This window comes from Triturus cristatus, chromosome 8, assembly GCF_964204655.1.
Source record: "Triturus cristatus chromosome 8, aTriCri1.1, whole genome shotgun sequence".
In the NCBI taxonomy this organism is placed as follows: Eukaryota; Metazoa; Chordata; class Amphibia; order Caudata; family Salamandridae; genus Triturus; species Triturus cristatus.
Window position 1 is genome coordinate 454,206,280 of NC_140591.1, and position 12,588 is coordinate 454,218,867.

Consider the following 12,588-nt stretch of genomic DNA (forward strand, 5'->3'; position numbering starts at 1 on the left):
GGGGGGAGCCGAGCTCAGAGGTCAGCCTGGACTTAGAGAGAGACAACTGCAGATAGTGGATACTTATCAGAGGAAAATCACAGTACAGACACTCCCAGCTCAGAAGGTTCCCGTCCCACCTCAGCTGCAGACACTCCCAGCCGAGCTCCACCTGCGGGGTCAACAGCCAGTTAAAAGGCAAAGCTGCTGTGGGGTTTATAAGGAAGCGGGAACGCAACCGCTCACTTTACACCCCGTGAGAAACGAAACTGAACTCCGCTCTTCCTCCTCGGCAGGATCATGGCTGCAGAAAACCAGCTCCGGAGCCTGAAGGAGGAGGCCACGTGCTCCATATGTCTGGAGTATTTCACAGACCCCGTGTCCGTGGAGTGTGGACATGTCTTCTGTCTGTCCTGTATCACTCGGTGCTGGGAGAGGCTGCAGACAGACTTCCCCTGCCCTCAGTGCAGAGAAACTTCTAAGAACAAAATTCTCAGGCCCATCCGGCAGTTGGCAAATGTGGTGGAAATCGCCAAACAGCTTCACACCCCCTGTGCGACCCCCCAGGGTGAGAACCTGTGTAGAGAGCACGAAGAGAAACTGAAACTCTTCTGTGAAGATGACCTGAAACCCATCTGTGTGGTGTGCAGCATGTCACGTGACCATAAGCCTCACACGGTGCTCCCCATCCTGGAAGCTGCCCAGGAGTACAAGGTGAGTTTACTGCAGGTAGGAACTCGCCGAACAACCCCCATTCAGAGGTTGTGCAGGTGTATCTGCCACCGAAGTGCGACCGGCTGGGGCCCCTTCCTTCCTCCTCATTCCATCGGCTGTCCCAGGACTACAGACTGTATGCCCCAGCTTTGTGATGGGACTGGGAGTCTCGTGTGTGCCCCATTCCACAGGCTGCCTCGGAGCACAAGGTTTAAATGTCTCAGATTCTGAAAAGACAGGGCTCCTGTGTGTGCTCCCTATTGCACAGGCTGCCCAGGAGCACCAGGTGTTTGTTACATGCTTGTGCAAGGGGTGAGGTGGCTTCTCCCATTCCACAAACGCCCAAGAGCACAGGGTGCATATGTCTCCTGTTTGTGACAGGAGTCGGGTCTTTCGGTGTGCTCCTTAATCTAGAGTCTGCCCAAGAGTACACGCTATGTATGTGAAATGTCTCGATCTCGGCGCTTCCCATTCCACAGGCTGCCCAAGAGCACAGGGTGCATATGTCTCCTGTTTGTGACAGGAGTCGGGTCTTTCGGTGTGCTCCTTAATCTAGAGTCTGCCCAAGAGTACACGCTATGTATGTGAAATGTCTCGATCTCGGCGCTTCCCATTCCACAGGCTGCCCAAGAGCACAGGGTGCATATGTCTCCTGTTTGTGACAGGAGTCGGGTCTTTCGGTGTGCTCCTTAATCTAGAGTCTGCCCAAGAGGACACGCTATGTATGTGAAATGTCTCGATCTCGGCGCTTCCCATTCCGAAGGCTGAACAAGAGTACAGGCTGTGTACGCCACCGGTCTGGTACAGAGGTGTGCCCCACTGGCATCCCATGGCATCGGGTTCACAAACCTTTAGCTCAGGTGTAAAGCCCACCTCCTGTTAAACGTTTCTGTTTCAGTCACTGCAGGAAAGAGCAGAGGAGTGGGGCAGACCATTGAAAAACTTGGAAGGAACTGCCTCAAAAATGTATTTTGTTGGATTCATATGTTGTACTATTAGTTTACATTCTGTAAATGTATCGAAAACAAAGCTGGTGCGTGTTTGAGGGGCGAGGAAGAGAACCCGCATCCTCTCGAGAAACGGAAAATAGATTTTGATTCTGAGCCCTGCAGACCGCCTGCTAGAGACGCGCCTCCCTCTGTGCTGTGGAAGGAGCTGTACACCCCGAAAACTGTGAGAGACTTGACCGGTGTCAGGCACCTGTTCTGTGAATTCCAAAGCAAACACGTACCAAACATTAGGGTACCAGACGCCCCCCTATTCAAGAGGAACCCAAGAGACACAGTAACGAATTGTCTGACCCAGTGTTTGTCTTTCGGAAAAAGAAACCACTTCAAATTGCACAGGGGTGCTCATTAACGCAGCGGTAGCCCCGACCTGGGCTGATATTGCAAGCCAGAGGCGGCCTGGCCTGGGTGGACACACACAGCGAGGTGGGTGCAGCCTGCCTGGGGCCCTTGGGTGGATGCACTGAGGCGTTCATAGGCCTCTGCAGAGAGAGCGGGAGACCCCCCACAGCACAGGGCTCTTCTGGCTTCTCCCTGGCACTCCTGGTGTCCCCGGCTCTTCCTCAAGCCCAGAATACACTGGCCCCCCCCTGGACAGTCTCCTCTCTTGCACGGCCAGGCAGACGCCTTCCATTGCTCAGCCAGGCACTCGCAGACCCGCTGGCAGAACATGCAGATTTCAGGTGCTGCCCCCTCACCTCTGGGAGGCTGTAAGACAGACATTGGCCCTGGTTACTCAGCAGTCTTTCAGGCACTCTACAGAGCACTCCCTTTCTTGCTGTCAAAGAACCTGCAACAAGAACAAAGTAGGGTTGTTTGGAAGTCTCCTTCTCGGCCTGCCCTCTAGTCACAGCCTTTGTGTAAACTTCTGCTGCTCATAGCAGGCAGCACATGGTATTTAGCCTCCTTGCTAGCTATGCAAGAGCACAGGATGTATTAACTATGTACAGATGAGTGGCGTGCAGCACATTCCTCTCTGGGGCCTGAGTCTCCTGCTGCTGTCCAAGAGCACAAGAGGTGTATGCTAGGGCAGGAGTTGGCCTCGAGTGGAAGCTCACATGAACCTTACCCAGATACTCCTCACTGTGTTACACATTTGGGAGAGAGATGAGGCAAGTCTTGCGAAGTGCTGTCTAGCCGTCCCATCCCAGGCCAGGCCATGCTTTTTGATACAGGTTTAACTCTTGCCACGTGTTTGATCCCTTCTGGAGGTCCACAGGCATTACTGGGCTACAACCACGGTGGCTAGGGTCACGGTGCCTCTTTTGGCCTGAGGTTTGATCTCCTATGGCTCTGCAAACTGGGCCATGTGCCACCCTTTCTGCACTTGACTCTCAGAGTAGCAAGGGCGAGCAGTCGCACGCTTCTCAGGGGGAGAAAATCTTACTTGTAAAAAAATAAGTACTTTAATAATGCAACAATACTTAACACTCCAAACAGATATGGAATTCTGTTGCAACCAATTGTAAAGCTCATGGGCCTACTCGGTGTGGAAGATTTACAATCCTGCTAAGGAATTTGTGGTGGCTTCGTGCTGAAATTCAGTGTGCAGTTTTAAGGCAAGATCCAGTCTCTCAGTCAAGCTCAGCCTTGTGTTAACTGTCCATGCAGAGCGCTGCCCAGTGTTATTGCGGTTCGGCAGATTCCTCCAGCAGTTGGAGCAGGGTCGCTGCCAAGGTCTGGCCTCTCAAAGCGAGTTGGAGACTGTACCCTGGTGCCAGCAGTGGTCTGTTCCTTGGCAGCTGTATTTTCCTTCTATTGGTCTTTACTGCATTGTCTGGATGTCCAGGCAGATGCCAGACGGTACACTGGTACTTAAAGTAGATGTTGCTTCACATACTTTCCTAATGAATCACGGAGGGAATACCCACAAACATCAGTCCGATTCTTGGATGTTCCACACAGCTGTGCTTCCCCCTCCTAGATAGTGTCCTCATGTTGGGTCCGGGACATCCCTCATACAGACGCACATCTTCTCTAGCAACTCGTGCAGACTTCAGATGATGGCTCTTTACCTCTGGGAGACTGACTGTCCTGCAGATGCCAGCCCTGGTCTCACAGCGGCTCTTTGAGTACTCTACACAGCACTCCCTTTTCATGGTCGAGAAGAAATTGGAACTGGAAAAATGTGGCGTGGTTTGGGTCCCCCATTTCATAGTCTTTGCCATGTGGTGGAATGTTGATCCTCTGTCGAAAGTCCTGCAGCCACTTTGAAGTGGTTTCCTTTCTGATGTCTTCGTCTGGCTTCAAGGCCTTTGTGGAAGGTGATCACTCTAACAGCTGGTAGTGATGATGCTGGCTCCAAGCAGGAGTATCCACCTCATCGGCACAATAAAGCATGAGGTGTCTGCATCTGGTGGTCAAGAGAACTCCTGAAGTAGCAATAGGGGACAGCAAGACATGACCCATCTCTAGAAATGTCTTCATCTCTAACATAATCTGCTCACCACTTCTCCACTATCTTCCCCCAAATACCACTGCCGTGGAAAGACTAATCATCGATCCCTTGCTAAAGTCATTGTAGAATTTCCAAATGTAGCCCTGTCTGCATCCTCCCTCACGTCATTGTCTGGTTCTCCATCATCCAGTCAATGAAATGCAGGCAATATACTTCCACTGAGAAGCTGTAACGACTCCGCATCATGTGCCAGGCTGAACCACGAGCAATCAAAATTGGATCACTGGTCCCAGCAATCACACTCTCATGGCCTAATGAGTCTTGCCACCATACATTTGCCACACATCCAACATGCAGTCGACAAGCACACGGAGTGTCAGGCAATGGTTGTGGCGTTACAGTTCAGTGGAACTTTACACACCTACCCTGAAACAAAAAGGTCTGTTTAGGACCAGGGATTTCCAAACATCAGTATGCTGCCACCACCGCTGTATGGCAACAAACTCCGGCATGGATGGTAGTCACATGTTGTTACAGAGGGATGCTTGGTGTGCTCCTCCAGGTCATTGAACAGGTTCTGGACGTTGGCTTTACCATCAACAGGTTTAGGCTGCACTGCACAGACTAGCATGTTACTTATTGCCCTAATTGGGCTGGGTATGCCCAGACGAGGGTCCCACGCTCACCATGCCACCGCATTCAAGCTAGCCTCGCTGATGAGGGATGAGCCCCTGAAACCGGTCCCAGGATGCTTGCTTCTTGTCCGGGGAGGACCTGGCCTGGCAATTTGACCTGAACTCTTCCCATTGGGAGCAGGGTCAAGACTGATTTCCTTGAAAATGCAGTGTCAAGGGTCACTGCTGTCCATATATCATGAAGATTGGCTTCAGCCATTCCTGGATTATTTGTTAGAAGTGGTTTGGATTCTGGGGCTTGTGGTTTGACTTCCTGGTTATAAAAAGCATTTGCAAAGCAATGGGTCTCGTGTTCACTCGAGTTTGAGCTATTGGCATTGTTAATGGCCATGCCTTTTATTTATGTTTTGGGTTTTAAAACATGAATAAAAGGCATTGTCATTTACAATACTAATAGCTTAATAGCAAATGCGAAACCTATTGTATTGCAATCAAGGGCCTTCTCGACCACTTGTTAGATTGTAAATATCAGAGGAAGAGACACGCCTGCGACGTCTTCAAAGTAGTGCTCTCTCCATGATTTGAGTGTGTAGTGTGGCATTGCGTAATGTCATGGCTATCTTTGGCCTAATAAAAACACTCCAGCTACAGTAGGGCCCTGGCTTTACTTCCTGGTGCAGGGCAGTTTTGCTTTATGGCAGGCATGGAGCGAGGTAGAGATGGTCTCAGCTGCAGCTCCGGCCTCGTACAGTGCCCCTGCTATTACTAGCGAGCGAGAGGTGCTGAGGTGGTGGTGATGGTGGTATTGGTGGTGGGTGTGGTATTGGTGGCGTGGTGGTAGTGGTGGTGGTGGTATTGGTGGTGGCGGCTGTATTGGTGGTGATGGCAGTATTGGTATTGTTGGTGGTGGTATTGGCCGTATTAGTGCGCAACTTAATTTGCCTTTCATTTCCAAATCCATTTTACTTGGGGGGTGGGGTATGAAACACACAAGATAATGTGGGGTAAAATTGTTTGAGGTCGGGCGTCCGTGTTACGGGGTGGCCGTGCTACTTAAAGTACACACGGTTTCAGCTGAAGCAGCACATATCCGGCCTGCAGTGAGAGAAACTCAATAAAGTAAATAGTGCTTACAGACTAATTAACAGGTCCCGTGTAACAACCGAAGTAAAGGGGCCAAGTAGCCATGGGAGGTTACAAATGAAGACCAGGCTGTACTAAGTAGGGACTAACAAGCATATTAACAAATCTGAAGGCAACATTTACGAAATACAATGACACAAGCCAATGAAAAATATGGGAGGAGAGTGGGCGCAGCTTCCCTCTCATACTCCACTACAGCAGTCTCGCATAGCGAGAAGCGCATGCGCCGTAAAAAAGGAGTCTAAAATCCCAGAGTCCAATGTTCTAATACAAGGTTACTGAACTTTGACCTCTGGCTGATGTTAGAACCTGGAAGAGACTGGCTTTAAAAGTGTAGACGTTTTAGCACTCGATCAACGCATTACCACTGACCTTTGTAAACAAGCATTGGCATAGCCAATAGGTCTCGCCTCTGGGACCTTATAAGTGTTTAGCCATGCAACAGTTGATGTTGTTGCACCAAAGATATTGTACTGCATAACTAAATACTTATAAGGTTCCAAAGGCAAGACCTATTGGCTATGCTAATGCTTCTACCGGTCACTCGTGGCCATCTCCAGCATAGTCCGGGCTTTTGAAATGTATCAGTCCCCTGCTTCCGTTTGAGAATATTTGGACTGGAAACTTTTCCCACAACTTTTAAAGGATGTCCATTGTTGTTGTCTTTTTGGCTGATGAAAGAATTTGCTTCCTTAACCCCCACCCCAAGTTTGAAGAAGTATTCTGATGAAGATTCCTAAAGGAGGAGGAATGTTTTCATTTCTTGAAAAAATCCAATTCCTGTTCAAAAAGATGTGTTCCCTCGAAGGGCATACTAAGAGCGGAGGATTTTTGTGAAGCATCAGTATGCCATTCTCTCAGAAACAAATTACGTCCGGCAGCTGTAGAAGCACCCCTAGCCAAAGCAGCTGGTCCCACAGCATCAAATGCTATGCACGAAAGGAATTAATTTGCCTCTCCATCACCTCTAAAATAGCAGAGCATTCTGTTCCCTCTTTTGTTGCTTTTAAAAATGTCTTACATTCCGATACTATGGATTGGAAAGTCTATGCCCCCTAAACGCCTGCTCTTAATGCTAAATGACAACCAGAATTCACCTTTTGAAGAGCTGAGTCCAACTTCTTGTCTGTTGACAACGTCCTCTGTCCTAGAGTTTGTCACTACCAGAATCCCAATTAACGAATCCTCAGGAATAGAATATGACATTAATGGATTCTATATCATTGAGGAGGTAGAGATGCTGCATACATTCGGGACAGAGAATTTGTCTGGCTCCTTATACTCTTGTAGTACAACATCTATTAAATGAGGTTAGATTTCAAAGACAACGCTGTGGAGAATATACAAACTGGTGAAGCGCAGTCTCTTTCGAAGCACCAAGCTCCTCCGGAGTCAGAAACCCCATATTACCTCTTAGAAGAGAGAAATGCAAAGGACTGATGTCTTTAATCGCATACCTGCCCCTTTCATCCTCAGGGGTACATTCCCTCTCAATGGTTTTTGATCCAGAGGCCTCCGAGTCTGACAACACAGCTGATCTCTTCCCATGGTCATAAATAGAGCTATTTCTCTGCTCTAAATCTGCCAATGCCACCTGTGCGATCCCTTAAATCGTATTTTTCTTCACCTCTCTAAATGTAGGTTTACTTCTTTTGGGTGAAGGAGATCTAACCTGGAGCTGTTTGAGGAGGAGCAAGAAGCATGCCTCCTTGCCCTGTATTGCTTCTCCATGGATATTAACAAGAGGACACAGGAACATGAAATCAGCACTCACAACCTTCAGAACTACATTTATAATGAAAACTAATGTGGCCTCCAGAGACTTTATAATAAGGTGTTCCAGATTGCCTGCCTTCCCGGTCTCTTAAAAAGAAAGTGTGTACATGCGCTGCCCAATTTCTACCAATGTTCTTTTCTCAATTAAGGATGTGGAGCAGAACATCTACAAGAAATTCCAGCCACATCTTTGGAAATAACTTATCAGTAAGGATTCAAAATGCAAAAAAAACATAGCATTCTTCTACCAACCTCTTGTACAGCTTCAAGCCAAGCACAAGAACGAGTCCAACTCTTCCACAAAATTAGAATTAAATCAGAGTTGTAATCGATTTAAAATATAAATCCACGTTGGGGTATGCTCAAGTGCAGCAGGGAACAAGCTTGAAGAACAATCCAAAGACAGGAACGAGAGATCAAGTCCTAGCCATTATCTCTTCCTTCTCCTGCAGTCCTCCTCTCAGTCCAGACAGGAACAAAACAGGAGGATGCTGGGAATAAAAGCCTATTTATGGCAACCAGCCTGGTGGGCGGGTTTTCATTTTCAGCATTCCTGTAGTTTTCCTGTCTCAGTGAGGTGGATCAACTCGTAAGCAATGACTAGAATGAGGACGAGAGACATAGAGGTAAAGTATTTTACAGGTATTTTGTAATTGGAAAAATAGGGAAGTCATTCAAACATTTAGCTCCGCGCCTGGGGCAGGGATAAGGCAGGCAAGCCAGGTTGGCAGCAAATCCAAAATGTTGGCATGAGGGCCAAAATTCCAAGAGTCACGCCAGCTGATGCATGCTTTCTAAGAGGTAACTGCGTACAGTATTTCAAGGAATTGTTTCTGAACACTCCTGCATTGTTTTTGTGGTTTCATATATCGCGAACTCAGCCAAAGGGCGCGGGAACACTTTACAAGAGCACCAGTTATATTACACAAGGTCACGTTCATTTTTTAAGCACGGGGAGATTAAATGATGTGCCAAGAATTACCGGACGGTGAGCCAACGTTGGGACTCGAACCCGGTTCCCCAATTACAAAGTCGGCAGCTCTTTTATCTCTATTTATTACCTGTTCAAGTATCCTGCTTAATGGTTTAAAGATTGCAAGGCTTGCCACCGTCTAGGAGGGTTTACTTTCTGCGAATGTGCAGCAAGGCGGGGCTTGGAATGCAGCCAGAGGGCATGCTGTCAGCAAATAGCAGCGAAACAGGAAGGGGCTGGCCGAGTACCTTGCTTCTAAATGGGCATGAGAAGTAGCAGTCACACGCAAGGCAGGGCTGCATAATCCTTCAAAACTCACGATTGACTCTGCGGAACCTGTGACATCCTTTGCAAAGCTTAACAAGTAAGTTATTTACTAGAAATAGTTTTTATCTTTATTTTATAGGGACGTTTATGCAGACGCTGTCCACTATTTCTCATCAGTCACAACTTGCTGCTGTGTGTTTATTTCTGCTGTGCTCCTCTGTGCTAAAATGAAAGTCTGGTGGTGTTATGCAGTGCTTTATAAGCACACGGAGGCAGCTGGCAGTTTAAAAAATAATAATTTTATGTTGCTGAAGCAATGCCCGGTGCTTGCATGTTGCAGTTACTGAAATGCAAAGTTGGAAGTATTTTAACAGCTAAATTGAGCAATTGTGCACTGCGCAACGCGTGTTCTCTTTGCAGCGCGTGAATGTAGTGTGGCAATGCAGGCTGGCAGGTGCTGTCTCTAGATCCGCAATCCTTATTGTACGAAACTCTATAAAAACAAGCATTGGCCTCCGGTGTGCCGGCAGAGGAGGCTGGGTCTGCGCAGCAAAGCGGCCGTGCGGCCGCGAAAGTGAAAGTAAGCGCGGCGCACGTGCACTGTAGCTCTAGGCTGGCCTGGTAGCACTTTTTGGAGCCCACATACAAAATGTCTGCTGGCCTGGTAGCACTTTTTGGAGCCCACAACCAAAAAGTCTCTTCGAGCCAGCACATGCGCTGGGCTCAGCGAGACCTAAAAAAAGTATCTGCATCTTTCACGATTTGTGGCCTTTACAAAGCAAAGGAGGCTAATTGAGGGGAGCAGCTGCACATAAACACGAATGACTCATCTTCTGTTTAATTGAACAGGACAGCTACTGGATATTGTTAATGTGTGAACTGTTATTTCAGAAAACCCTTCACAGCCACATGGAGCGACTGAAAAAGGAGCTGGAGAAGCTGCATACGCGGGAAGCTGAACAAAGGAGGACCGTGTCAGATCTGGAGGTGAGTGGAGTCCTGCTTGTGTCGTGGGAACAGTAAGTGAACAGAGATGCAAGAAACAAGGGAGAGGGGGTCCCCTGGACAGTCAGAAGTGGAAGTCAATCAACCTATCATTGGCTTGTAAAGTGCGACTATTCATCTGTAAGGGTCTCTAGGCGCTAGGAGGTGGTGGGAGAGCTGCTGGTCCGTTGGAGGCGCTGTGGTTCAGTCGAAGGAGGTGAGAGACATTGGGGACCCTTGATTGTCCGAATCTGATGTAAGCGACGTGAGGGCACCCCAGACCCTCAGAAATGGAGGTGAGAGAGATGAGGAAACCACAACAGATCTGGAGGCCAGAAGCAATGCAGCTCCCCGACACTCACAGCTGGAGGTGAGCGACATGGGGGGGGCTACTGACGGTTAAAACCTGAGATGAGACATGAGGTAAACATGAAAGCCCGATCTGAAGGTGAGAGGAATCCTGTGTGCACTTCTGGAAACAGTAATTGGGTAGAGAAGTAAGACCAGAGTTCACCCATTAGTCACAAGAAGGAAAATGTCAGACGCACCAACCTATAAAAACATTGGAGTGGTGTTACCACACAGTTTTATTTGCTTTATAACTTGTTTTGCATTAATGTATGTTTCTGGTGGAAGGAAGTAAAGGGGTGTAAATATCAATACTTTTACCAAAATGAATATCTCAATTCTATTGAGGAGTTTGCATATGTGGTCCCCCTAGAATCTAAACAATCAAAGCCAGGCATCAGAGAAATGGGAGCTAACCCTAGATTCAGGAGTGTAGAAACAGATGTCAGAGAAATACTTCAGACTGTTTGACGAAGCCAATAGGTATGACCATTTTTGAAATGTAAATGATTCTTCCCTGATTATCAAGTTTATGTACTTGGTGAACTGTGAATCAATCAGTAGATTTGTAGAGCGCTTCTTCTCATCAGTGAGGGTATCCAGGCGTCGGCAGGGTTCAGTTGAATAGCCAGGTCTTCAGGGACGTTCGGAATTCTGAAACAGTGATTATATTTCAGCAGGTAGTAGGATGGGAGCAAATGTATGAATAAGTAACTCAAGTCAAAGAATCTTTATTCGGTGATTAAAAAACACCATAAAAGCACACTCATATTTACATGTTAAAAAGTCATTAAACATTTCAGAGTTCTTTGTACAGTGAATTAACAAAACATAAATACAACAATATAGCCATATTTAACACTTAAAAGTTAAAGTAAAAACATTTCAGTCTTCTCCTCTAGTAAGCCTTAAACGAAGTGCTACCTTGATAAAGTTCATAATACTACACAGTGTTTGGGGTTCCTCAGCTTTCTGTAACAATACAAGTGCCTCCCTAGCGTGGACCAAATTAGCATTTTTCAAAATATTTACAAGGTATCTGCGTCTGGGCATTGAGTAAAAGGGGCAGAGTAGAACAAAATGAAGGGAGTCCTGCGGAGACCTGTTGTCGCAGCCGCAGGGCCCCTTCTGTTCTATTGATGTAGCAAACCCCGCTGGTGATGCCAACATAAATGGGAGAAGGTTCAATCTGAAACGGCACATCAGGAACCTATCCTGTGCATTGTACATGAGGAACAAGTATGGCTCCATACCTTCCACGCTCTTCACTAGGTGATGGGCCCTCACTGTCTTTTTACACCCTTCAGCCTCATCTCTGCGTAGGTTTTTCCGCTCTAGAAAAATTCTCCTTACATGCAGTTTATTCTGGGCTACAATAGTTACAGGATGAGTAAAGAGGTTCCCAAAACCTAGCTCCTCCAGGGTATTCTTCACATAAAGGAGCCAGGGGATGCGCATACACTTGTCCCTTTTTAGGCAGTCCAATAAGATTTCTCTACTAAGTGTCGCATCAGGATTGTACCAGATTTTTAACCAAGCGATAATAGGCCTCAATTTTATCAAATCTTCTATATATGGTCTCCCTAGCTCCCTATGGGCAATCAAACCAGCAGTACTTTGTGGTACCCTCGAGTGATTTCAGATATTTATTTTCTTCACGTTGGATACTAGTGGTATTGACAAAGCCCCATACTTCTGCCCCGTAAATTACCTTGGAGCATGATACTGAGCTGTACAGATTTATCACCTGTTCCGGGGACCATCTTCCTAGCCTCCTGCCATAGCTAGCAATTGCCCCGTTAGATGCAATCATTTTACCACAACGTTCCTCCACCAAGGTATCAAACCGCAGGGCACCATCGAATGTTACACCAAGGTATGGAAACGTTTTGACCTCTTCCACGATGTGGCTCCCTATTTTGTATGTAAATTTAGAGGTGGTTTTTTTCCCCGCCAGGAGCACATAGGATTTACTCAGATTTACAGAAAGGTCCAAGGCACTCATGAACCTAACAAAACCATCAATCAGGATTTGTAGGCTCCTTGGTGTCCGTGCGATCAGTACCGCGTCATCTGCATAAAGCAGAACAGGAATATGACGCGACCCAACCCTTGGGCAATCTGCCTTCAGACCCAACAGAAACTGCTCCAAATTATTAATATAAAGGGAAAACAAAAAGGGAGCAAGAATGCAGCCTTGTCGGACTCCACTCTTACAGGGAAAAGAACTAGTCAGCCCCCCCTCCCTATTAAAGCGGACTTTGGCGGTGGTGTCACTGTGCAGTTCCCTCAATATATTAATTAGACCACTCTCTATCCCCATACTAAGCATCATGCCCCACAATTTTTCCCTATTGACGTATA

General features: G+C 47.3%; 1 pseudogene across 1 annotated transcript in view; it reads left to right on the forward strand.

Moving 5' to 3' along the window:
- The first annotated feature begins 248 nt into the window (after positions 1-248).
- The window catches only part of LOC146802313 (E3 ubiquitin-protein ligase TRIM39-like), a 135,601-nt pseudogene continuing 123,261 nt past the window's right edge, over positions 249-12,588 (forward strand). Inside the window, exons 1-2 of the transcript XR_014968031.1 lie at positions 249-693; positions 9,784-9,879. The product of XR_014968031.1 is annotated as an E3 ubiquitin-protein ligase TRIM39-like (transcript). The remainder of the gene's footprint in view (positions 694-9,783; positions 9,880-12,588) is intronic.